This window comes from Canis lupus, chromosome 24, assembly GCF_003254725.2.
Source record: "Canis lupus dingo isolate Sandy chromosome 24, ASM325472v2, whole genome shotgun sequence".
NCBI lineage: Eukaryota > Metazoa > Chordata > Mammalia > Carnivora > Canidae > Canis > Canis lupus.
In genome coordinates, this window is record NC_064266.1 from 20,368,867 (window position 1) to 20,393,020 (window position 24,154).

General features: G+C 43.2%; 1 protein-coding gene across 3 annotated transcripts in view; it reads left to right on the plus strand.

Moving 5' to 3' along the window:
• The first annotated feature begins 7,066 nt into the window (after positions 1–7,066).
• CSNK2A1 (casein kinase 2 alpha 1) overlaps positions 7,067–24,154 on the plus strand; it is a 57,857-nt gene continuing 40,769 nt past the window's right edge. The window contains exons 1-2 of one of the 3 annotated variants that reach the window (XM_025469604.3): positions 7,091–7,234; positions 9,487–9,741. The gene's annotated coding sequence lies outside the window, so the exon portion shown is untranslated. Of the gene's footprint in view, positions 7,235–9,486; positions 9,742–11,769; positions 11,825–24,154 lie in introns of all 3 variants that reach the window. The other 2 variants (XM_049100655.1, XM_025469603.3) reach the window with 2 other exon arrangements.

Here is a 24,154-nt window from a genome sequence, read left to right on the forward strand (position 1 = left end):
TGTGATTCAGTCCCAGGGGGACTCTCCGAGGTCATCTTCCCTTTGCTTGCTCAGCTCAGCCACGCTATCTACTGGCCATCCATTCAACCCACCAGACACAAGTCCCCTCCACAGCCTTTGCCTATCCTGTTCCCTCTGCTTGGAACAATCTTCTCCCCATATGCCCTTGTGCCTCCCGGCCTCACTTCCAGCTGTTTGCTCAAAAACAACGTTCTTGGTGAGGCTTCCATTGATCACTTGTTTGAAACAGTACTGCAGCACTTCTCTCTCCCTTCCCTGCCTTATTTTCTCCACAGAGCACATCACCATCTGATGTGCCATATATCTCGCCACAGAACATGAGATCATGAAAGCGGGGACTCTGTTTTGTTCACAGTTACACCCCAGTAATAACCACTTGTGTCGATTACACCCTTGCTGTGTTGTGTGCCAGCATATTTTTAAGGGCTTTCCTGTGTTCAGTCATTTAATCCTGACAAGAGCCCTATGAAGTAGGTATATCAGTTAGCTATTTCTGAATAATAATGTTGTGTAACAAACCACCCCCAAAGTCTGTGGCTTACAGCAGCAAATATTGATTTTTTCCCTCTCTCATCTGCAGTCTTTTGGGTCTGGGCGGTCTCGGCTGGGTTCTTCGGGGCTTGGCTCCACATCAGGTCTGCTATATGTTTTTTCCACTCTTCTACACCAGCCTGTTTGATCTTGGGGATTTGGATAGAAGCTTTAGGTTCCCTAAACAGGCAGGCAACATACTCCTTCTAGCCTTTTAGCTTTCTGTCATTCAAAAGGGAGAGAGGTAATGAAAAGACACAATTTAAAGTTTAATACAAACTAAACACTGGGCACCCTGGGTGGTTCAGCAGTTTAGCACCGCCTTCGGCCCAGGGATCCAGTCCCACGTCGGGCTCCCTGCATGGAACCTGCTTCTCCCTTTGCCTGTGTCTCTACCTCTCTCTCTCTCTGGGTGTCTCATAAATAAGTGAATAAAACCTTTAAAAACAAACAAAAAACAATAAAAAAAAAACAAACTAAATAAAATAAAATAAAATAAAAAATAAAAAATAAACCAAACTAGTGGTTTGTTAAATACCATTATACCAAGACAAAAATACCAAGACACAAAACTTTCTTCACCCAGCCTTTCCTTCAGAAACTTAGACTGGGATGGTGTTTCAAAAGACGCAATGCACCAATGACATCCCCATCCTTATGGTAGAGGAGGAAACTCCCAGGAGGAATGTTGAAAACATGAGACCTCCTAAGGCCTAGGCTGGAGCTTACACATTGTCACTTTCATCCATATTTCACCAGCCAAAGCAAATCACCGGGCCAAGCTTAATACCAACGGAGTCAGGAGTATAACCAGTCCTGGCTGGAGGAGAACAGGACACAGTCACTCAATAGTAAATTTCATGCTACATCCTCTCTTCTTTTCTTTTTTCTTTCTTTTTTTTTTTTTTTCTTTCTTTCTTTCTTTCTTTCTTTCTTTCTTCCTTTCTTTCTTTCTTTCTGAATGATTTTTTAAAAAGATTTTATTTATTTATTCATGAGAGACATGGAGAGGGAGGCAGAGACATAAGCAGAGGGAGAAGCAGATTCCCTGCAAGGATCCTGATGCAGGACTTGATCCCGGACCCCAGGATCATGCCCTGAGCTGAAGGCTGAGTCTCAACCCCTGAGCCACCAATGGATCCCTTTTCTAAGAGATTTTACTTATTTTTGAGAGAGAGAGAGAACTAATGGGAGGGAAAGGCAGAGAGAGAGGGACAAACAGACTCCCCACTGAGCGGGGAGCCTGATGCAGAACTCAATCCCAGGACCCTGGGATCATGACCTGAACTGAAGGCAGATGCTTAACTACTGAGCCACCCAGGTACCCCTCTTTCTTTTTAAACAGATGAGGAAACTAGGGCTCAGAGATATCAAATAAATTGTCTCAGATTATACTACTCGTAAATGACAGAGCTGGAATCCAACCAAGTTAGAGTCAAATTTACAAATATCGTGGACACCAGGCCAAGGGGTTTGGACTTTCCCTGAGGGCAATGAAATACCACTGAAAACTCTTGAGCAAGAAAGGAACATATTGGTTCATAAACTTTCCTCCAGTGGCAGTGTGTGTGCACCATGTATGAAAGCAGGAGAGAGAAGGGGCTCCCCTAGGTAGTTACAAAACTTCAAGCCAGAACTGATAAGGGCCTGGGCTGGAGCAGTGTCAAAAAGGGGCAAAAAACCCCACCACTAAACATGAAAGCCAAGTAGACGAAGACAGAGGTGAGAGATAACCTGAAGGACATTTTTAAAATGCTTTTTCTTTATGGAAGATTGAAAGAAAAAGTCGTGTTACCCAAAAATATTCATGCAAAAAAAATTTGCACAACGCAGACAGAAGTGTCTAAAGTAAAGATCCCTCCTCTTCCTCTCTTCTGAGATAAGCTCCATTAATAGTTTGTGGTAAATCCTTCCTGAACTGTGTCTAAAACCATATAACCCATATACATCTACCCATTTTTTTAAAAGATTTTTATGTATTTATTCATGAGAGATACAGAGAGAGAGGCAGAGACACAGGCAGAGAGAGAGGCAAAGGGAGAGAAGCAGGTTCCATGCAGGGACCCCAACGCGGGACCCGATCCCAGGTCTCCAGGATCACACCCTGGGCCGAAGGCAGGTGCCAAACCACTGAACCACCCAGGTGTCCCAGTCCATCTATTGTTAAATGTGTCTTTAAAATGTGTTTTTTTTTTTCATTTTATTTATTTATTCATGAGAAACACACAGAGAGAGGCAGAAACATAGGCAGAGGGATAAGCAGGCTCCCTACAGGGAGCTTGATGTGGGACTTGAGCGGAAAGCAGATGCTCAACCACTGAGCCACTCAGGCGTCCCTTAAAACATGTTCTGATCAAACTTTTGTTTTATCTGTTGCTTTTTGTCATATAACAGTATGACAGAGTCAGCTTTCCATGTCAGGACATTATATTGTCATCTTTTTTTTTTTTTTAAGATTGTATTTATTTATTCATGAGAGACACACAGAGAGAGGCAGAGACATAGGCAGAGGGAGAAGCAGTTCCTTGCAGGAAGCCTGATGTGGGACTTAATCCCAGATCTGGGGATCATGACCTAAGCCAAAGGCAGATACTCAACTGCTGAGCCACCCGGGTGTCTCTATTGTTATTTTTAACAGCTTTGCCACTGACTAGCTGTGTGACCCTGTACAGGTTACTTAACCTTTCTGAATCTTGAGTGTGCCTTATCTCTGAATCGGGATAAAAATGTAGTTGCCACACAGGGCTGTTATGAGGATTAAAAAAGCCCAAACAGGGATCCCTGGGTGGCGCAGCGGTTTGGCGCCTGCCTTTGGCCCAGGGTGCGATCCTGGAGACCCGGGATCGAATCCCACATCAGGCTCCCAGTGCATGGAGCCTGCTTCTCCCTCTGCCTGTGTCTCTGCCCCTCTCTCTCTCTTTGTGACTATCATAATAAATAAAAATTAAAAAAAAAAAAAAGCCCAAACATATAAGGCCCCCTGCATAGTGTCAGACCAATAGTAAATACTCAAAAAATATTAGGTCTTGTTGTTAATAGCTCCATGTTTAGCTGCATGATAATTTATCTAACCCGTTCCAGGCACATGATGTGGTATGTTTGCAAAAACAGCCACAACAGTTCCGGCCATCCTGGCGCACACAACTCTGTGTGTGGTATGACTCCGATGTTTTTTTCTCATCAAGAGATGGAGTTGGTTTCTACTCTCCTTGAATCTGAGCTGGCCACATGACAGCCTTTGCTCAATAAAATGCAGTGAGAATGATGCTCTAGCACTTCTGAGCCTAGCCCTCAAGAGGCCTTGATGCTTTTGTTCTCTTCCTTTTGGAGGCCATCATGTGAGGAAGCCTGAGCTAGCTGCTGAAGAAGCAGCATGAAGAACCAAGGCACTTAAGCCCCAGGGAACTGGCAGACATGTAAACGAGGCCATCTAGGGCCAGCCAGCTTGCCAACATAGTCATTGACCACAAATGTGGGAGTGAGACCATGCACAGCAGAAGAGAACCAAGGCACTTAAGCCCCAGGGAACTGGCAGACATGTAAATGAGGCCGTCCAGGGCCAGCCAGCTTGCCAACATAGTCATTGACCACAAATGTGGGAGTGAGACCATGCACAGCAGAAGAGAACTGCCTTAGCTGAGACGTGTCCAAACTGCCAATCCACGCCAATATAAGCAAATAAGTAATTGTTGGTTTAAGCTACTCTGTTTTGGGGTGCTTTGTTAAGCAGCAATAGAAATCTGATACATTAGATTTGGCGCAGAGAGGATGACCTAAGCTGAAATGCAAGGTCTGTGTCACTGCATGTGACCTTGGTCGTGTCTCGTAATCTCTCTCTCTCTCTTTTTTTTTTAAGATTTTATTTATTTATGAGAGAGAGAGAGAGAGAGAGAGGCAGAGACACAGGCAGAGGGAGAAGCAGGCTCCATGCAGGGAGCCTGATGTGGGATTCGATCCCGGGACTCCAGGGTCACACCCTGGGCCGAAGGCGGCGCTAAACCACTGAGCCAAAAAACAAAACAAAACAAAACAAAAAAACACTGAGCCACCTGTGCTGCCCTCGTAATCTCTCTTAACCTCCGTTTCCTCATTTGTGCAATGGGACACTTTTAGTTCCTACTTCATTAGGCTGATGGATTAAATGAGATGACGAACATTCACTGTGAGGCACGGCCCTGCCCTCCTCTCCAACCAGATTTCCTATCTTCTCTCCTTGACTCACAGTGCTTCAGCCACCCTGGCCTCCTTCCTCAAACTTACCCAAGTCTTTCCTGCCACAGGACCTTTGTACTCAATGCTCCCTTCTCAGAGGGAATTTCTGAACTGCTCAAGCTAAAGTGCTCCCTCCTTTAGTCTTTTCTTTAGCTCCTTATCTTTTTTCTTTCAAGCATTTATTGCTACCTGAAATTATGCTGTTTATTCATTTGTTTACCCATGTATTATTTGTTTCTCACTTTAGAAAGGGAGCTCCAGGAAGAATTGGTGTCTGTCTTGCTTATACCCCAACCCCAGCACTTAGCACTGTGTCTGGCTCATAGCAAGTGATTAATAGCTGTGAACTGAATAAATGTGAACAAAGGAGCCAGGATAGCTGGCTCAACAAACAAACAAATAAACGTTTAAACAGGATCCAAGGGATCCCTGGGTGGTGCAGTGGTTTGGCGCCTGCCTTTGGCCCAGGGCGCGATCCTGGAGACCCGGGATCGAATCCCACTTCGGGCTCCCGGTGCATGGAGCCTGCTTCTCTCTCTGCCTGTGTCTCTGCCTCTCTCTCTCTCTCTGTGTGACTATCATAAATAAATAAATAAATAAATAAATAAATAAATAAATAAATAAATAAATAAATAAACAGGATCCAAGAGTTAAGTGGAAGGTCAGTCATTTCCTTCATGAAAACCTTGGGATCATCTTGTCTAACTTCCTCAGTCCACAGGTGGGGAAACAGACCCAGAGAAGAGGATTGACTCACCTTGAAGCACCCAGAAAGTCATTACTATAGATTCCCAGCCCACTGGGGTCAAATGCTGCAGACCTGTCTGGCAGATGAAGCCCAAAAAAGGTCACAGCCACCTCCTTGAGGCCATTGCTGTATGGCTGCAGCTGTGGGCACCTCCATCCTACAGGGGGGGAGATTGTCTCTTTGGGAGCAGAGGTGCCAGTAAGCTGACAAACTGTGAAAGGAGGACTGAAGCGGGTGGGAAGGCCCATTCCTGGGCCAGGCAGCTATTCTGAGGCACCTCAGGGATCATAGCTGGTACCGAAATAACCCAGCCTCCTCACCCTTGTTGCAGTCCTCACACCTCTGCCCCACTGGAGGTGAGGCTAACACTTGAATTCCTCTCAGCAACACACCAGTTTTCAGCAGGGCCTGCGGAGAGGACAGTGATCGTCAGACTCAGCCCTGTCCACTGGGGGCTCACAGTCTGATGGAGGAGGCAGGCTAGGGACCAGACAGGCTGCTGAATTGATGGTACCTACGTCTGGGGAGGCTCAAGGGAGGGAAGAGCCCCAGAAGAAAAGACCTCTGAATTAATTCAGCAGACATACGGAAGTTAGCCAGTTCAGGGGGTGAGAGTATCAGGAGTAACCACCAGCGCAAGGGGAGGAGGCAACATAGATAAGCTCCAGGAATAGCTGGCAGTTTTACTGGGTAGAAGCATCAGAAATATGAAAGGGGAGGGGCAAAATAGGAGGCTAGGAACAGGGATGGGGGGTGGAGGGTGGCAAGTGAGCTGTCCAATTTATGTAAGATTTGGATGTCAAGAGAAGAACTTAGGCTATCTTTGGTGCACAAAGGAGAGCCCTGGAAGATTTTCATCCATGAGGACGCCATGACCGGGTCTGCAAGATAGAGAGTGCCCTGTGGTTGCTTTGGGGAGGTTGTCTGGGCCAGGCGAGGGGGGTGGGAGTGGGGGCAGACAGAAGGAAAAAAACACTCTATTCTAGATGGTTAGTTCTAAATAGGACTCCCGGAGGAGGCAGGAATTGGGTCTCGGTCTCTACAGGGCTTGGATCACTTCCTCGACTCCGGCGTCACACCACCCCGAGGGTTCAACTTTCGTTCGCTTCTCGCGAACTCAAAGTTTGCGCCGAGCAAATGTGCTGCTGGAACCCTAACCCTAGACGAGGGGTCCGAGCAAGAGACTACAACTCCCAAAATGCTTCGCTTTACAACCCCGGCGGGTTGCGCATGCTTTAAGGCGGCCGGCCGGGCTCGTCGACGGGTGGGACTCGTCAGCGGGTAAGTGCGGGAAACATAGAGACCGCCATCTTAGCTTGGGGCAAACCAATTGTACGCCTATGGGAGGTTCGTCCTCTCTGCCTCGTCAGTTCTTAATAGGCACCGAAAGAAAATGCGTTTAACCATTGCAAATCTCCTTGTGTTGCTTTCCACTGAGAATTTCTTCCATTCTGACCCCCGTCCGGGACCGCACCTGCATGCATACAGTAGCACATCCCAGCATGGCCGCGCTCAGCCGGATTCTGCTGGGGGCGGAGTCGGAAGCGGTCCCGCCCCGCCTCCTGGAAGGAAGGGGGTTTCCGCTTCCGGCAGCGGCGGCTGCAGCCTCGCTCTGGTCCCTGCGGCTGGCGGCCGAGCCGTGTGTCTCCTCCTCCGCCGCCGCCATATTGTCTGTGTGAGGAGAGGGGAGCGCGGCCGCCGCCGCTGCCGCTTCCACCACAGGTACGGTGGGAGCCGCTAGGCGAGGTCGTTGGGGTGTGGATATGGGCCCAGGATGGGACAACGGGGCGCGGTCTCCCCTCGCGCTCCCAGCAGACTCCCGAGCGGCCCGTCGCCTTCCCCTGCCCCCCCCCCCCCAACACACACCAGCCGAGGCCCCTGCAGCCCATCGGGAAGGCCTGGGGCCACCCTTCAGGACGGGGAGCGAGGCTCGGGGGGCAGAGGCTGATGTGAGGGTGGGAACTGGCTTTCGGGAGTCCCGCTTACTGCGGGGGGAGAGGACTGGACTGGGGCGGGGACTAGGGGGCAACTTGGAGGAGGGGGTCGCGGGAGGGGGAAGGGAGCCTGAGGGGTGGGGCCATAAGGGGATGCTGGGGGAGGGTGCCTAGGGGAGTGGTGCCTGCTGGGTAGGGTGGAGTGAACCCTCCGCGGAGCCGAGCGCTGGAGGGGGGCCTTCTAGGGGTCCCTTTGGGCCAGGCTGGGCTTCCCACCTGCAGACTGGGGCGCAAGGGGGGGGGAACCCCGGGCGAGGTCGCTGAGGAGAAAGGGGGAGGGGACCACGAAGTGGGGCAGAATGGGTGGAGTTGGAGTTACGGGTTAGTTGGGAGCCTGGGTGGAAGAGAAGTATGCAGAATGAAAGCTTGGCCCAGCGGTATACGTGTTAAGTTTGTGACCTTTTTGGAAGAGTACTTTTATTTTGTTTTGGGTGTTTTTTTTGTTTTTGTTGTTGTTTGTTATTTTGCAGCGTTGGAACGTTCCTAGTCTAGGCAGGTGATGGGTGGAGCTTCAGTAGTTTGTTTTTGGAAAGCAAAGTCAGGGTCGGAAGAAGTCGCTTCTTGACTATTGCTATCCTAGGAAAGGAAGAGTTCGGAAAAGAAGGTGGTAAATTAATTTGGAAACACTTGATTACCTTTCCACTGCTGAGTTCAATGAGAATGGGGGCATGGGGAGAGGACATGAAAACTGGAAAGGGAAGATTTTTCTGGGAGTTGGAAGACTGCGTTACATTTAGGGAGTGACGATACAGGCTAGAGGTAAAACAAAAAAAACAAAAAAACAAACAAGAGTGCCTGGGTTCTCAAATATCAGTGCCATTACTACTTAGCTGTGTGCCCTAATCTCTGTAAGCCTTGGTTTTCCTATCTGTAAAGTGGGGGCAAAATTTCCTAAATCGTACATTTATGGTGAGCAGGAAATAAGATAATTTGTGTCACACAGTTAATAATTTGCTTACCACAGTTCCTGACAGGTAGTGTTTGATAGATGAAGGGGACTAGCTGGTATACTTGGGCGTCCTCTGTTCTAGGTAAAATTTTTTGGTCAAGAATCTAACAAGCAAGACTTCAGAACACTTTCTTTGTAGTACTTGTTGCAGTTTTTTGTTTTGTTGTAAGTCAGTTGAATTAATTGGCTTGGTGAACCTTTGACTGAAAGACCAGGACCAATAACTCGATCTTCTTCCTTGTCCTTAAAAAAAAAAAAAAACAAAAAAACAACTACCTGCTGTTTTATCTGAGCAGGTTTATCCTTCTGTGACTTTGAAATACCCAGCTTTCATGTGCCACTGGGGGAGGGCGCATGACTTTAAGAAAGAATGAAAAGATCTGAAGTTTGCTTAGCTTGATTTATCAACTGATTACAAAGTTAGGTTACCCTGGGGCAACTTCCTTTCCTTTTTTTTTTTTTTTAAACAAACACGCACAGTTATGTTATCTTAATATGGAATAAAATAGAGAAGAGAAGCACACATTTAAGGGGAACATTGAGTTATTTCTGCGAAATGGGTTTATTGCCTTGTTGTTTGGGGATGAAACAAGTGGCATTTTTTCTATAGTGTATTTTTAGTCTCTTGTTGCCTAGCCACTGTTACAGGATGAGTCTTTGATTTTACCCTGAACAGACACCTTTACTTCACATACTCTTGGAGGAAAGAGAAATTTTTTTCAGGAACTGAGTTTAAAGCCCTTCATAGTGTTAGGGTTTGGGTTTGTATAGAATGCCACCCCTCCCAAAAAAGATGTCCATACTCTAATTCCCGGAATCTGTAAATATGTGACATGGTAAAAGGAACTTTGCAGATCTAAGTAGGGTTAAGAATCTTAAAATAGGAGGATTATTCTGCATTTCATGGGCAGGCCCAGTCTAATCATGTGAGGCCTTAACAGGAGAAAACTTTCTCCACCTGGGAGTCAAGAGAGCAGAAGGGTGAAATCTGAGATTCCAATCATGAGAGGGACTCCATTTACTGTTGCTAGCGGGGGCCACATGGAAAGCATGAGAAGGAATACGGGCAGCCTCTAGTAACAAAGACCAGCCCCAGCTGACAACCAGCAAGGAAATGGAGACCTCAGTCCTACAACCACAAGAAACTGAATTTGACCAACAACCTGAATGAACTTGGAAGTGGATTCTTCCCCAGTTTCCAGCAAGAATATACTTTGATTTTGGCCTTGTGAGACCCTAAGCAGAAGACCTAGCCACGCCTACCTAACTTGTGACCTACAGAAACTGTGAGATAATAAATTTCTATTGTTTTAAGCCACTCCTGTTTGTGGTAATTTGTTAACTGCAGCAGTAGACCACTATAAATTTTTGGTACCAGGAGTGGGGTACTGTTACCTAAAAATGTGAAAGTAGTTGAAGGCCAGAAAAATTTTGAGTATGATAGAAAACAGATTGTAGAAATATGGATGTTGACTGCTATTTAGGGCTCAAGTGGAAACAAAGTAGGCATTGGAAACTGGAGGAAAGAGGATCATTGTTACATAGTGGCAAATAAGTTTAGAATTGTATCCTATGGTTATGTGGAAAAGAAAACTGATGAATCTGGCTATCCAGCAAAGGAGATTTCCAAGCAAAGTGTTGAAGGTGTAGCCTGGCATATTTGTTTGACTAATGGATTGAACCCCTGTGCAATTTATGTAAAGTATGAAGTCCTTTAGGGTTTTGTACTGTCAGAAACAATGTGGGCAGTCCAGGTGGGTCAGTGGTTTAGCACCACCTTCAGCCCAGGGTGTGATCCTGGAGATCCCAGGATCTAGTCCCACGTCAGGCTCCTTGCATGGAGCCTGCTTCTCCCTCTACCTATGTCTCTGCCTCTCTCTCTCTCTCTCTCTCCCTCTCTCTCGTAAATAAAAGCTTTAAAAAAGGGGGGGAGGAGGGGGAAAGTGTAACAATGCCAGCTTGGATTGAAAGATGCAGTGGAAAGTTAAAGAGGACTATTAAGACCCCCAAATTCTAGGCAGAAAATGGGCTGGTAAAACTCAAGTGTTGAGTATACTACTTTTCATTAAAAAAAGTGGGTGATTCAGGGTGGAACCAAGAGCCTAGAGAAATGGAGCTGAAAGCTACAGAGAATTTTCTGCTGACTTTGAAAAGGATTGGAGTTTGCCCAGATTTTGAAACTGCTTTGGACCAATAGATCTGGTTTTTCTTCCATTTTTCTTATTGGAACTGGAATGTCTATAACTATTGTCCTGTTCCTGTCCTACTCTTGTATTTTGGGAGCAGATAACTTTGTTTTCAGGAATTGTGCCCCATGGGTTGTACTTATGTATTATTCCCCAGAGCTTCATCTATGACCTGATTTAAATGATGAGGTTTGGGACTTTTTTTTTTTTTTTTAAGATTTTATTTATTTATTAATGAGAGACACACACAGAGAGGCAGAGACGCAGAGGGAGAAGCAGGCTCCATGCACGGAGCCCAATGTGAGACTTGATCCTGGGACTCCAGGATCACACCCTGGGCTGAAGGCAGGTGCCAAACTGCTGAGCCACCCAGGGATCCCGGTTTGGGACTTTTTAATTGATGAGCTTTATGTGAGATTTTTGGATTTTGAATTGATGCTATAATGGATTTTGCATTTGGGAGAGATGTGAATCTCTGGATGTTGGAGTTGGCTGAGGTAGATACTCTGCCCCGCCCCCCTCCCCCAAGATGTCTATACCTTAATCCCTGGAATATGAATACGTTAACATTATGTGACAAAAGGGACTTTGCAAATGTAATTATGGTTTAAGTATCTTTTTTTAAAGATTTTATTTATTTATTTGAGAGTATGAGAGGGGTGAGGGGCTCTCGCTGAGCAAGGAACCCCATGTGGGGCTCGATCCTGGAACTCTGGGATCATGACCCGAGTAGAAGGCAGATGCTTAACTGACTGAGCCACCCAGGTTTCCCTTGGTTTAAGTATCTTATGATAGGAAGGTTATCCTGGATTTTTTTAGTGGGTCCAATCTGACATAACAGTAGAGAACTTTTTTCAGCTAGAGTCAGAGAGATGGGCAGAACAAGTCAGAGATTTGAAACATGAGAGGGACTCAACCTGCTGTTACTGGAAGGGACCTCATGGAAGGCATATGGGCAGCCCTGGTTGATAGCCAACAAGGAAATAAGGGTATCAGTCATACAACCAGAAGAAACTAAACTCGGCCAACAATCTACATGAGCTTGGAAATAGATTTCCATTGGAGTTTCCAACAAGGAACAGAACAAGGTGGACACTTTGATTTTTTTTTTTTTTTTTTATCTTGCAGGACCCTAAGCAGAAGACCTAGCCAAGGCCACCTAATTTCTGGCCTGTAGAAACTGGTAATTTGTTACAGCAACAATAGAAAACTAATAGAGGGGGTGAGAATTTGGGGGGGGGGGGATTTTCTAGAGCACAAAAGTAGCAAGGATTATTTTGCAAAGTGATTTGGTCCTATGAGACTTCACAGAATGATTGTGTTGAGTGGAACCTGTCTTTTTTCCTTGGTATTTAACTATCCTGTTACTGTCCTTAAATGCAATTTGAATTGGCTAGATGACTAGCTTGGTAAAATGTAGATTCTAGAGCCCTGAGCCATTTTGGTAGGATTTCTATAAATTGGCGATTTTTCCATGCCGGTAATGTCCTGGATAAATGACATTTCTTCATTAATTTTTATTGATTAAATAAAGCAATGAGTTTATATGACAGCCTCTTAAAAGACTTATTCCAACTTTTTAGAGGAGATGGAAATGTGAATTTTTTGTGAATTGATAACCACCTATATACAGGTGAAATCTGTACTTTTACCACCTCCTACCTCAACCTAGAGTTGTTGTAAGGTCTTTTCTCCCTGTTGTTAATCATTTGAGGTTACAAGTCAGTTTTGGGAATTATAATTGCAGAATGGAGTTCTGGCTTTTAAGAAAGGTTGTTTTTGTTCTGCAGCAGTATCCTATTAGTCATACAATGTGGACTCTCAATTTTGGTGAGGGCTTTAGAGGTTGGAGGAAAGGAGTCTAATCCTTTTTGAGTTAGTTACCTGAATAGAAAAATGATTACAAAATTAGAACTGTTCAGGGTATGAAGGACTTCTGAGATTCTGTGTTTGACTTTAGGGGTTAGAATAAAGGAAATTGGGCCACATGAAGGTTAAGTGGCTCAACCAAATATCAGCCTTAGAGCTGGCCTAGAATCCTGGTCCAGACAGTGGAGATTATGGCTTTTGAAATATATTCCATGTGCACCCCTGCCTTGCCCTTTTTCTATATTTTACCTTGGACAGATTTTCTGTCTGTGCCTCACTTTCCTCATGGAGGCATTCACAAAATTGCAATAGTGGATATAAGACACTTAGCATGTTACCTACTGTATAAAGTGGCCCAGAGATAGAGGTTAACTGTTAAAAGTTTATGATAATTGTTTTGGCAACTGTATGACGACTTCTACATAATACAGTCAATTTGTATAAGTTTAGAAACCGACAACTGATATGACTTGGCATTGGATTAGGTGTAGTAAGGTAAGGTCTTCTCACACTTTAAGGTAATAAAAATGTTTGTGATATTTGATTTAAAATGAGAAACTGGGATCCCTGGGTGGCGCAGCGGTTTAGCACCTGCCTTTGGCCCAGGGTGCGATCCTGGAGACCCGGAATCGAATCCCACATCGGGCTCCTGGTGCATGGAGCCTGCTTCTCCCTCTGCCTATGTCTCTGCCTCTCTCTCTCTCTCTCTCTGTGTGACTACCATAAATAAATAAAAATTTTTTTAAAAAAATGAGAAACTGGTTGGGGCATCTGGCTTGCTCAGTCAGTGGAGCATGCAACTCTTGATCTTGGGGTTGTGAGTTTGAGCCCCACGTTAGGTGTAGGGATTACTTAAAAATGAAATCTTTAAAAAAAAAAATAAATAAATAAATAAAAATGAAATCTTTTTTTTTTAAAGATTGATTTATTTAAAAAAAAAAAGATTGATTTATTTATTCATGAGAGACAGAGAGAGAGGCAGAGACACAGGCAGAAGGAGAAGCAGGCCCCCATCAGAGCTAAAGGCAGCCGCCCAACCTGAGCCACCCAGGCATACCAAAAGATGAAATCTTTTAAAAAGAAATGAGAAAGGTTGATCCTTGGTCTATCACAATTCATTGTATGACCTGGGCCACGTTTGTTTCCCATGAGTATTAGTGTATTTGTACACCTAAATGTCTTTCATCTCCTAAGATAATTTCAAAAGTGGTATATCATTTAGTTTCTTAATAGAAATCTGGGCCAGCTAGCTTTTCAAACAAATTCCTTCAGCGTTAAGGAAAAGAAACTGCTGTCATTATAACAAAGGTATATTTACCTTGGGTTACAGATAATTGGTAATTTTTCTTAAATATTTGGTACATTCTGGGGTAGATTTCAGCAGACCTACTTGTTCACCAGACACACTTAAAAGTTTAAGGTGAGGGGATCCCTGGGTGGCGCAGTGGTTTAGCGCCTGCCTTTGGCCCAGGGCACGATCCTGGAGGCCCAGGATCGAATCCCACGTCGGGCTCCCGGTGCATGGAGCCTGCTTCTCCCTCTACCTATGTCTCTGCCTCTCTCTCTCTCTCTCTCTCTGACTATCATAAATAAATAAAAAATTTAAAAAAAAAGTTTAAGGTGAAAATTCACAGTATCCTGCTAGGAGTGGCATTTCGTTGGTTTCTGCAAATCCAGTGTCTTTCAGCCTTAGATAAGAGAAGCCTACGTAGCAACAGTTGCTATGGTGGGCAAGCTTTTTTTACATTAGCAGTGATAGTGTTTTCTTGCATAGAAAATACTGGGTTATATGAAGTGAGGATTTTAGGGTTCAATACCAGGGTACACTTAGAATAATCTTTTATAATTTATATGTGTCATATCTTAACTTCCTTTATTTGGGCCACGTTTTTCTTTTTATACTTTCTGGTCTTGTGGATTTTTCTGACAGGTTTTTCTTAGCTGAAATGTTTTAATCTGCTTGGAAAAGTGAACACTTGTAATTTTTCTGAAGTTATGACTAATGCACTAATGGGCATTTCTCAATTTAGCTATCTCATTAATGTTCTATAAATTTTAAGAAAGCAACCCTGTTAAAAATGAATGGGTATATTATTTTCCTAAAAAATTGAATCATGTGGTATCAGAAGGTACAAAATAGCCATTTTAGGTTACTGAATTTACAACCAGTCAAAAGATGTTACTGGATCCTAAGTCTGGTAGGTGCTGTGCTAGGGATCTCTAGACTGTCCCTGTAGCCAAGCTTATAATTGAAAGACATTTTGTAATAATGTATATATCATTTCATAATTTAGTAGCTTTTTTTTTTAAGATTTTATTTATTCATGAGAGGCAGAGAGAGAGGCAGAGACACAGGCAGAGGGAGAGAAGCAAGCTCCACACAGAAGCCCCACGTGGGACTCCATCCCATCCTGGGACCCCAGGATCACATCCTGGGCCGGTGGCAGGTGCTAAACCACTGAGCCACCCAGGGATCCCCAATTTAGTAGCTTTCTGAGATGTTTTCTTATGAAAACTCCTATTGGCTTTGGATCTTAGGAATAGTTTCTGAAACAGCTACAGAAATCTGGGTTGAGAGATTGAGAATTTCTCATTATTAATGGAATTCTTTAACTGAGATTGCCAAAGGTGAGGGGAGGCAACAGGATAGTTGGGAAGAACTCCAACTTTGGGGTGAGGTGATCAAATTTGGAGGTTACTTAACCTCTTTCAAACCTGGGTTTTGCCATCTCCAATTGGGATAGCAACTACCATGGACAATTTCTTAACCTTCAGTTTCTTCATCTGTAAAACGGGGATATTGGTAGTATTTGCCTCAGAGTGTTCTTGTGAGGATTCTCTTTTTTTTAAGATTTTATTTATTTATTCATAGAGACAGAGAGAGAGAGGCGGAGACACAGGCAGAGGGAGAAGCAGGCATCATACAGAGAGCCTGACGTGGGACTCGATCCAGGGTCTCCAGGATCAAGCCCTGGGCTGCAGGCAGCGCTAAACCGCTGCGCCACCAGGTCTGCCCCTCTTGTGAGGATTAATAACTAAAGCACCAGCTGATGTTTTCTCAGGGTTACTGTGAAGATGAAAGGACTTATTTTATAAAATGCTGGGTACCTGACTAATATGAGTTCTTTCTCCTTGCTGTCAGTGGAGACATTGTGTTCATTGCTGTGCTGCTACTCTACTCTGTTTTCATTTTCTGCCAGGAGTTCTTATTTATTAATGAGGGCTTTTTTTTTTTTTTTTAATTCTTTTTTTTTTTATTTATTTATTTATTTACTTATGATAGTCACAGAGAGAGAGAGAGGCAGAGACACAGGCAGAGGGAGAAGCAGGCTCCATGCAGCAGGAGCCCGACGTGGGATTCGATCCTGGGTCTCCAGGATCGCGCCCTGGGCCAAAGGCAGGCGCTAAACCGCTGCGCCACCCAGGGATCCCGTATTAATGAGGGCTTTTGACCGGTACTTCCGGTTTCCGGTGTGTCCTGCTGGGTGAGGTCCTAAATTGGTGCTGCCTAGGGGTGGGTTGGTATGTAAGTAAGTTACACCCCGTGTAGATTGCCTCAGTTGCTCAAGTACGCTGTATATTGCCAGAGTGGTTATCTAGTCTTGGTGAATCTAGGGTTCTCTTCTAGATAGAGAAGTGAATCTTCTCATCTCAGACTCAGGGAAGGTTCAAAGTTTGCTCACCCTAGAGCCTTGTGGACCTGGATCAGAGGTCTTATTGCCAGTGGTTCTTTGATCATAGTTTATTTGTACTTGGGTATTAGGAATATATTTGGAGAACTTTTTCCTGTATTAACATTTATATGGGGGCACCTGGGTGTCTAATTCAGTTAAGTGTTTGCCTTTGGCTCAGATCATGATCCTGGGGTCCTGGGATCAAGCCCCACATAGTGCTCCCGGCTCAAGCAGAGAGCCTGCTTCTCCCACTGCCTTTCCCATTGCTTGTGCTCACTCTCTCTTTCAAATAAGTAAATAAAATCTTTTTAAAAAATAACAGTAATTCTATGTCCTATTCTCTCAGGTCATCCACTAACTTTCTTGTTTGCTGTGCATTTTTAGTCACTCTGTAGGTAGAGCATGAACCTATCTTTATTAGTATTTTAAAGTGATTAACATGCTATGTATTTATGACTATATAGACTGAATACAAATAACCATCTGCTTTGGAGTTGTTCTTGTTTGTTTGTTGATTTATTTATGAGAGAGCATGAGTAGGGGTGAGGGGACACAGAGGAAGAAACAGACTCTGCTGAGCAAAGAGCCCAACACAGGGCTCAATCCCAGGACCCTGAGATGATGACCTGAGCTGAAGGCAGATGCTTAACCAACTGAGCTACCCAGTTGCCCCAGTATTCCGTCTTTTAAAACCCAATTTTTATACCATTGTGGTCTGGTGACCTGCCCATTCAGATAAGAAAATAATGAAGAAGGACGCCTGCCTGAATGGCTCAGTGGTTGAGCGAGTGGGCGCCTTCGGCTCAGGTTGTGATCCTCGGGTTCTGGGATTGAGTCCCACATCAGACTCCCCATGGGGAACCTGCTTCTGTCTCTGCCTCTCTCCTTTGTGTCTCATGAATAAATAAATATAATCTTAAAAAAAGGAAAAAAGAAAAAAACTAATGAAGACTCCTGATTGTTGAAACTCACATTCCCCGTCCTCCATTTTGCCTCCAGATTTAAATCAGTCCATTTCATTGTAATATTTATGGTAGACTGTTAATAGAATTAGGGGAATAGTGAATTACTGAAAATAACCTATTTAGGCTTTGAATCCTAAACAATCTATAATTCAAATCTAGCCTGTATCTTTTAGTAGTTCTTTGATCTTTGGCAGGTCATTTAACCTCTGAACCTGTTTGTCTGTCTTTCTTTTTAGTGTGCACATGTGTGTGCCCTGCGGGTGGGGGGGGGCAGCAAGAGAGGGAGAATGTAAAGCAGGCTCCACACTGAGTGTGGAGCCCAATATAGGGCTCAGGCGCTTAACCCAACTGAGTCACCCAGGCACTTGTGAACTGTTTATTATTCCTCCTCCTTTGGATTTATTTATTAGAGAGAGCGCACGCTTGCGTGTGTGGGTGTGGGGGCGGTGATTGTGCAGAGGGAGGAAAGAGAATCTCCAGCAGCTGGATGCAGGGCTCGATCTCATGACCTGAGTGGAAATCAAGAGTCCGACACTTGATGGACTCAGCCACCCAGGTGCCCCTGCATTTATTTCTAAAATGGGAGTTTACATCTTCTTCCATGCCTGGCTTATAAGAGGCATTCAAATGGAAAGCAGTAGTTATTACATACATAAATGCTGGATTATACTTTAGATCTCAAATGAAATTTTGTCTTTAGATTTTAGAGGGTCATGGTCAGTGGAATACAAGTTTCAGGTCGTGACTTTATTTTGATTGTGTTACGTGACTAAATGATATGTGAAGACTTCTTTGCCCATGATTTATTATATTCTGTATTATTGGAGACAATACTGGACTTCAAACTTCTGTCAGGTGGTTGAGGTAGAGCTATGTTAATTCAAGTCATACTGCTTGGGTTTTCTTATAATGCTTTCCTTCATTGGAAGACCTCCCAGTGTTGCTGTTATTTATGTACCATTGACACTTTGATTCCTTTTCTGGCTTAAAGGTAGAAAAATGATATTCACACAGAGAGCCCAAATGCTAGTGTTTTTTGTTATTTCATACTGGCTGGTTTGTTTTATGGAAAAGCTTAAGTGTATCGCCTTTTAAAACAAGAATGTTGTAAATTTTGTAAATGGAAGTAAAGACAGGAGGCCCAGTAATGTGTTAGGGTTTTAATGTCTTAAATATCCTGTAGATTTACGTAAGCAATAGCTTTGTGAGTTAATCACATATTATTGTGAATATCTATATTCCAAATTTGGACCCTTAACAGGACTAGAAGAAATGTACACTTTTGGCTTTGAATAGTTTTCGGGGCAGCCCCGATGGCCTAGCGGTTTGGTGCCGCCTTCAGCCTGGGGTATGATCCTGGAGACCCGGGATCAAGTCCCACGTCGGGCTCCCTGCATGGAGCCTGCTTCGAACCCTCTGCCTGTGTCTCTGCCCCCCTCTCTCTCTCTCTGTGTGTGTGTGTCTGTCATGAATGAATGAATAAAGTCTAAAAGAAAAGAAAAGAATAGGTAGTTTTCTTGCTTATTCATGTGTACTTGGAGTCTTGGGATTTGAAGGTTGGGGTTGGTTAAAGGGGTCAAGGAGCTAGTTGTTAACCTTTTGACCTGTATATTTTTCCCCAATTTAAAAAATAAAACTCCACTACTTATATGGCATTAATTTGATAGGTGAGAGAGTCTGTTGTCCATGACCTTGAGACAAGAAAGTAGAATCATAAAGTGGAAGGGGAAAGAACTTCATTTAATGTTACATTCATGTTTACCATTAACCTGTTTTCTTTTGGTTTATTCTTCCAAGTTAGGGTTGGAAGGTTTAGTTTGTGTTTGTTTTTGTGCCAATGACCTCTGTCCAAATAGATGGTCTCTCAAAAGAAATCGTTGTTCATTAATGGTATATCTGGACTAGAAAGCTGCAAAAGATGAATTATATGCATATCTCTTGAAACAAGGGGAGTTATGAAATAGGTTTTTCAATCTGCATTTTAGCAATTTCCGCTGTTATTTAAACTAGGATTTTTCAGCCAATGAAACTTTCAGTGAGAGATACAGATGTGCTGAGTTACTGATCCCCTCAACCCTCTGGCCATTCATTCAGGCTACAGGGCATCCAAGCCAAGACCTTAGGTCCAAAAATCTTTGTCGCTCATCCCAATGTGCCTTACAAATACTAATTTCTCTTGGTGCTTTGACTTTTAAAAAGGTAGTAAGCACTGATTTAGAAAGTTTGGTAACTTTTTTTTTTTTTTTAACAGTTTTAAGATACAAAAGGCCACGAATCTTAAAATAATCTTGGCTTTAAGTTTAGAAGAGACTGTTTTAAAGTATCTCTCAGACCCTCAAGTAATTCTTTTTCCACATATAATTCAAGATATATACTTTAGGGGCACCTGACAGGCTTAGTTGGTAGAGCATAAGACTTAACTGAGGGTTGTAAGTTTAAGTCCCATGTTGGATATGGAGATTGTTGGAAAATAAAATCCTTTAAAAGACAGAGAGAGATACTTGAAAAAGTAAGACTCTAGGGTGCATGGGTGGCTCAGTGAAGTGTCCAGCTCTTGATTTCAGCTTAGGTCATGATCTCAGGGTTGTGAGATGGAGCCCTACATTGGGTGCTGTGCTCAGCGTGGAGTGTGCCAGATTCTATTTCCTCCTTCCCCATCCCTCTCCTCAGGCATGCATGCATTTTCTCTCTCTCAATAAATCTTGAAAAAATAGGGCTATAAACTACTCAAGTTTAGACACTTGTGAAGTTCAGGTTCTTATTTTTTTAATATAGTGAGACAAAAACTAAATTACACTTGCTTAGAACTTGTCTTCACCTGAGTGACTCTGGATGCCACTAGGTCTTTTCTGAAGCTTGACATTTTGTTAATCATTTGTGGAGCTTCCCTCTCATGCTAAAACATAAATTGAAGCCTGGGATACATTGTCCTCTCTTCCTTCAGGAAAGAATGAGATATAATTAGAGAAATTTAATTGTTTAATATTTATGTAAAATATCAAGTTAACCTTTTAAAATGGATATTTTACATGTTAAAAATGGACATTACTGTTTGTCTAACTCAGTGATTTTTTTTTTAAACTCAGTGATTTTTTTTTTTAATTTTTATTTTTTTTAATTTTTATTTTTTTATGATAGTCACAGAGAGAGAGAGAGGCAGAGACACAGGCAGAGGGAGAAGCAGGCTCCATGCACCGGGAGCCTGATGTGGGATTCGATCCTGGGTCTCCAGGATCGCGCCCTGGGCCAAAGGCAGGCGCTAAACCGCTGCGCCACCCAGGGATCCCTAAACTCAGTGATTTTTAATTCAACTGGGATTTACAGATTGCTCTGGTTCTGTAACTGAAGCTACAGACATTTTCTTCAAAAAATGTACCTGCATTTGCCATTTTGTATATACTTTCAGGGAGTTTCATGGACCTCTGATCTCATTTATGAATGAACCCCATTTTCACTGCCATAATTTATGTAGCCCAAATAATAGTTCCCCTTTTCATTAATTTTTTTTTTTTTTAAGATTTTATCATTCATGAGAGACACAGAGAGGCAGAGACACAGGCAGAGGGAGAAGCAGGCTGGCTCCATGCAGGGAACCTGATGTGGGACTCGATCCTGGGACTCCAGGATCACACCCTGAGCCAAAGGCAGACATTCAACTGCTGAGCCACCCAGGCATCCCCCCTTTATCATTTGTCACAGTATTATTCTTTAGACAAACATTTCTGGACCATATGCAGCTTCTGTGACAGACTCCTAAGGATACAGAGACACTATTCTCTGCCCTTGGAGTTTTTTGTTTAGCTAGAAAGATGTGTACGTGACAGTACAGTGACTATGCTAGATGGAAGGAGTAAACAAAGAGTGCTGTTGGAGTGCAGAGGAAGGGTCTTAACCATTAGAATTTTTTCTGTAAATCCATATTTGATTCTGCATTGTTCTGTTTTTTAAGATTTTATTCATGAGAGACAGCGAGAGAGAGGCAGAGACATAGGCAGAGGGAGAAGCAAGCTCCCTGCAGGGAGCTGGATATGGGACTCCATCTCTGGACCCCAGCATCACAACCTGAGCCAAAGGCAGATGCTCAACCACTGAAATCCTGACCTGAGCCGAAGGCAGACATTTAACCAACTGAGCCACCAGAATTCTAAGCCTTTAAGTTGAGAATGTAAATGTGCTTGCCACTGCATGTATAATGCTGGATATTTTCTTTGCCCATATTTCCCACCAGTTACCTTTGTAAAATATGTAGAATTAATTTTCTAGTCTTGTGTATGTATTTAGTACAGAGCAGGCTTTGCTAACCCAAATAACCTATAGGAGTCAGACAAGTAAAAGAATAGAGTTGTCCAAGTTTACCTGTGGCATCTCCATTGGATAAGTTTTAGAGCCCATTGTTGGATAACAGTTAGCTGATCCAAGTGATTTTTATCAGTGCAGGAATATAGAATTATTTTATCTGACAGAGCTACTGACCATTTCTTCTTCTTTTGAGAAATAGAAAGTTAATTTTTTTGTTTTTAGTGTTGGCAGCTAAGTCAACTTAAATATTTATAATGAAAATTTTTAACATGATAGAGCTGTAAGAAGCATTACACTTCTTTTTAAAGATTTATTTATTTTAAAGCAAGAGTGCACGTGCACATGTGAGTTGGGGAAAAGGCAGAGGGAGAGGGACGAGCAGACTTTGCTGAGCAGGGAGCCCAACATGGGTTTGATCTCACTACCCTGAGATTGTAACCTGAGCTGAAACCAAGAGTTGGCTGCTGAACTGACAGTGCAACTCAGCACCTTATAGCTATTCACTTTTTTTTTTTTTTAAGATTTATTTATTTATGATAGACATGGAGAGAGAGAGAGAGGCAGAGACACAGGCAGAGGGAGAAGCAGGCTCCATGCCGGGAGCCCGACGTGGGACTCGATCCCGGGACTCCAGGATCGCGCCCTGGGCCAAAGGCAGGCGATAAACCGCTGAGCCACCCAGGGATCCCCGCTATTCACTTTTTAAAAACACTGTGTGAAAAATTTATATATGAAAGGAAACAGCCCAAATGTCTTATAAACTGATGAATGAACAAAATGTAGTATATGCAAACAGTGGATTTAGACATACAAAGGAATGAACGACTGTGACAGAAACTACAACATGTCTGAACCTTGAAGACATACTATATGAAAAGCCAGACAAGGTCACATTGTGTGTTTGATTCCATTTATATGAAATGTCTAGGATAGACAAATCCATAGAGATAGATTGGGTTGGGTGGTGTTAAGAATGACTGCTATGGAGTACTGGGTTTCTTTTTGATGTGATAGAAATATTCTGGAATAAGATAGTGGTGGCGGTTGCCCATTGTGAATATACTAAAAACCACTGAGTTGAGCACTTTAAAACGGTGAGTTTTATGTCATGTGGATTTTATATCAGTTTTTAAAATTAAAAAAAAAATTAGTGCAAGCCAAGTGGGAACATTATTTGCTATAGAACAAAATGAGTTGGCTGTGAATCTAGATAATAAATCACCACCTCTCTGTGACCTTATAGAGATTACTCTAATTTGCCTTCTGTAAAATGAGGAAGGTAGTATTACCTACGTCTTGAACTTCTTAGGTTTGAAAGTGATGAATATAAATCCTAAGAAGCAGTGATTGACCCTCCATAGATAGGCATTCACATATCTTTAGAGTTGAAAGCCAGCCAGTGTTTGCTGCCCTGGGTTCCATCTTGTTTTCTATTGTTGGCAAGTTTAGGACAACCCACCCTGTTGTTTATTGCTTATTGGTCACCTGCAGGAAGTATGGTTGTCTTCTGTGTAATCTCCATGACCATAAAGGAAAGAGTAGGAGAGGGTATTAATCCTTATATTCTGCAATTTCCTCACTATAATCAGATAAGTTAAATGACAGAGCCAAGGTCATATTTAGTCTCGGTGGTTCCAGCGTTCCCATTCTTTCTATAAGCTCATGATGCCTTATAAATCCAAGGTTCATGTCTTTCAGTAATAACTTTATGTGGCTCTACTTTGGATTGTCAGGCACTGTGCTGATCACATGGGTAGGTCACATGGACCCATGAAAGCTTGTGGCTCCAGGAGCACCTGGGTGGCCCAGTTGGTTAAGTGCCTTCAACTCAGGTCATGATCTTCAGTCGTGGGGATGGAGCCCTGTATTGGGCTCCCTGCTCAATGGGGAGTCTGCTTCTGACTCTGCACCCCCATTCTCTGTCTCTCTATCTTGCTCTCAAATAAGTAAAATTTTACAAAAAAAAATCTTGTGGCTCCAAAGAAACATCATTCACACATATTGACTGGTTTCATATCATTGGGAAATAATAGTATGACTATTTTTGGTGTTGGTGATACATATGATTTACATAGAAGACCAAAGAGCATCGTTTTTTGTTTTTTGTTTTTTTAAGATTTATTTATTCATGAGAGAGAGAGAGAGAGAGGCAGAGACACAGGCAGAGGGAGAAGCAGGCTCCATGTTGGGAGCCCAACACGGGACTCGATCCCGGGACTCCAGGATCACGCCCTGGGCCAAAGGCAGGTGCCAAACCACTGAACCACCCAGGGATCCCCAAAGAGCATCTTTAAAATTAGCTGTAGATCAAAAATATCCATCATACAGCCAAACTGCTTTTCTCAGTTTTGAGCATGAGCATGTCCATGTGCAAGCAAGGTTGATTTTTGCCAAAATACTATATATTACTGCCTTAATATTCAGTCTGTAAAACAGTTATGGAACACATCACCAAGGTAGGCACTGTGATAAATACGGGGCATATACCAAGAGAAATAAACTGTGGTTTAGGTCCTTGAGTTTATAATCTATTTAAGGAGAGACAATTGCATAAATAAAACAGTAATATAATGAGTATGTGGAGGTGCTTTGGTCCTATAGATTAGCACCTGGCTCATTTTGGAGAGGTATAGAAAGGCTTCATTGTGGATGTAGAACGTTGCTGATTCTTGAAGGGTAAATAGAGTTTCCCCTAGCAAGCATTAT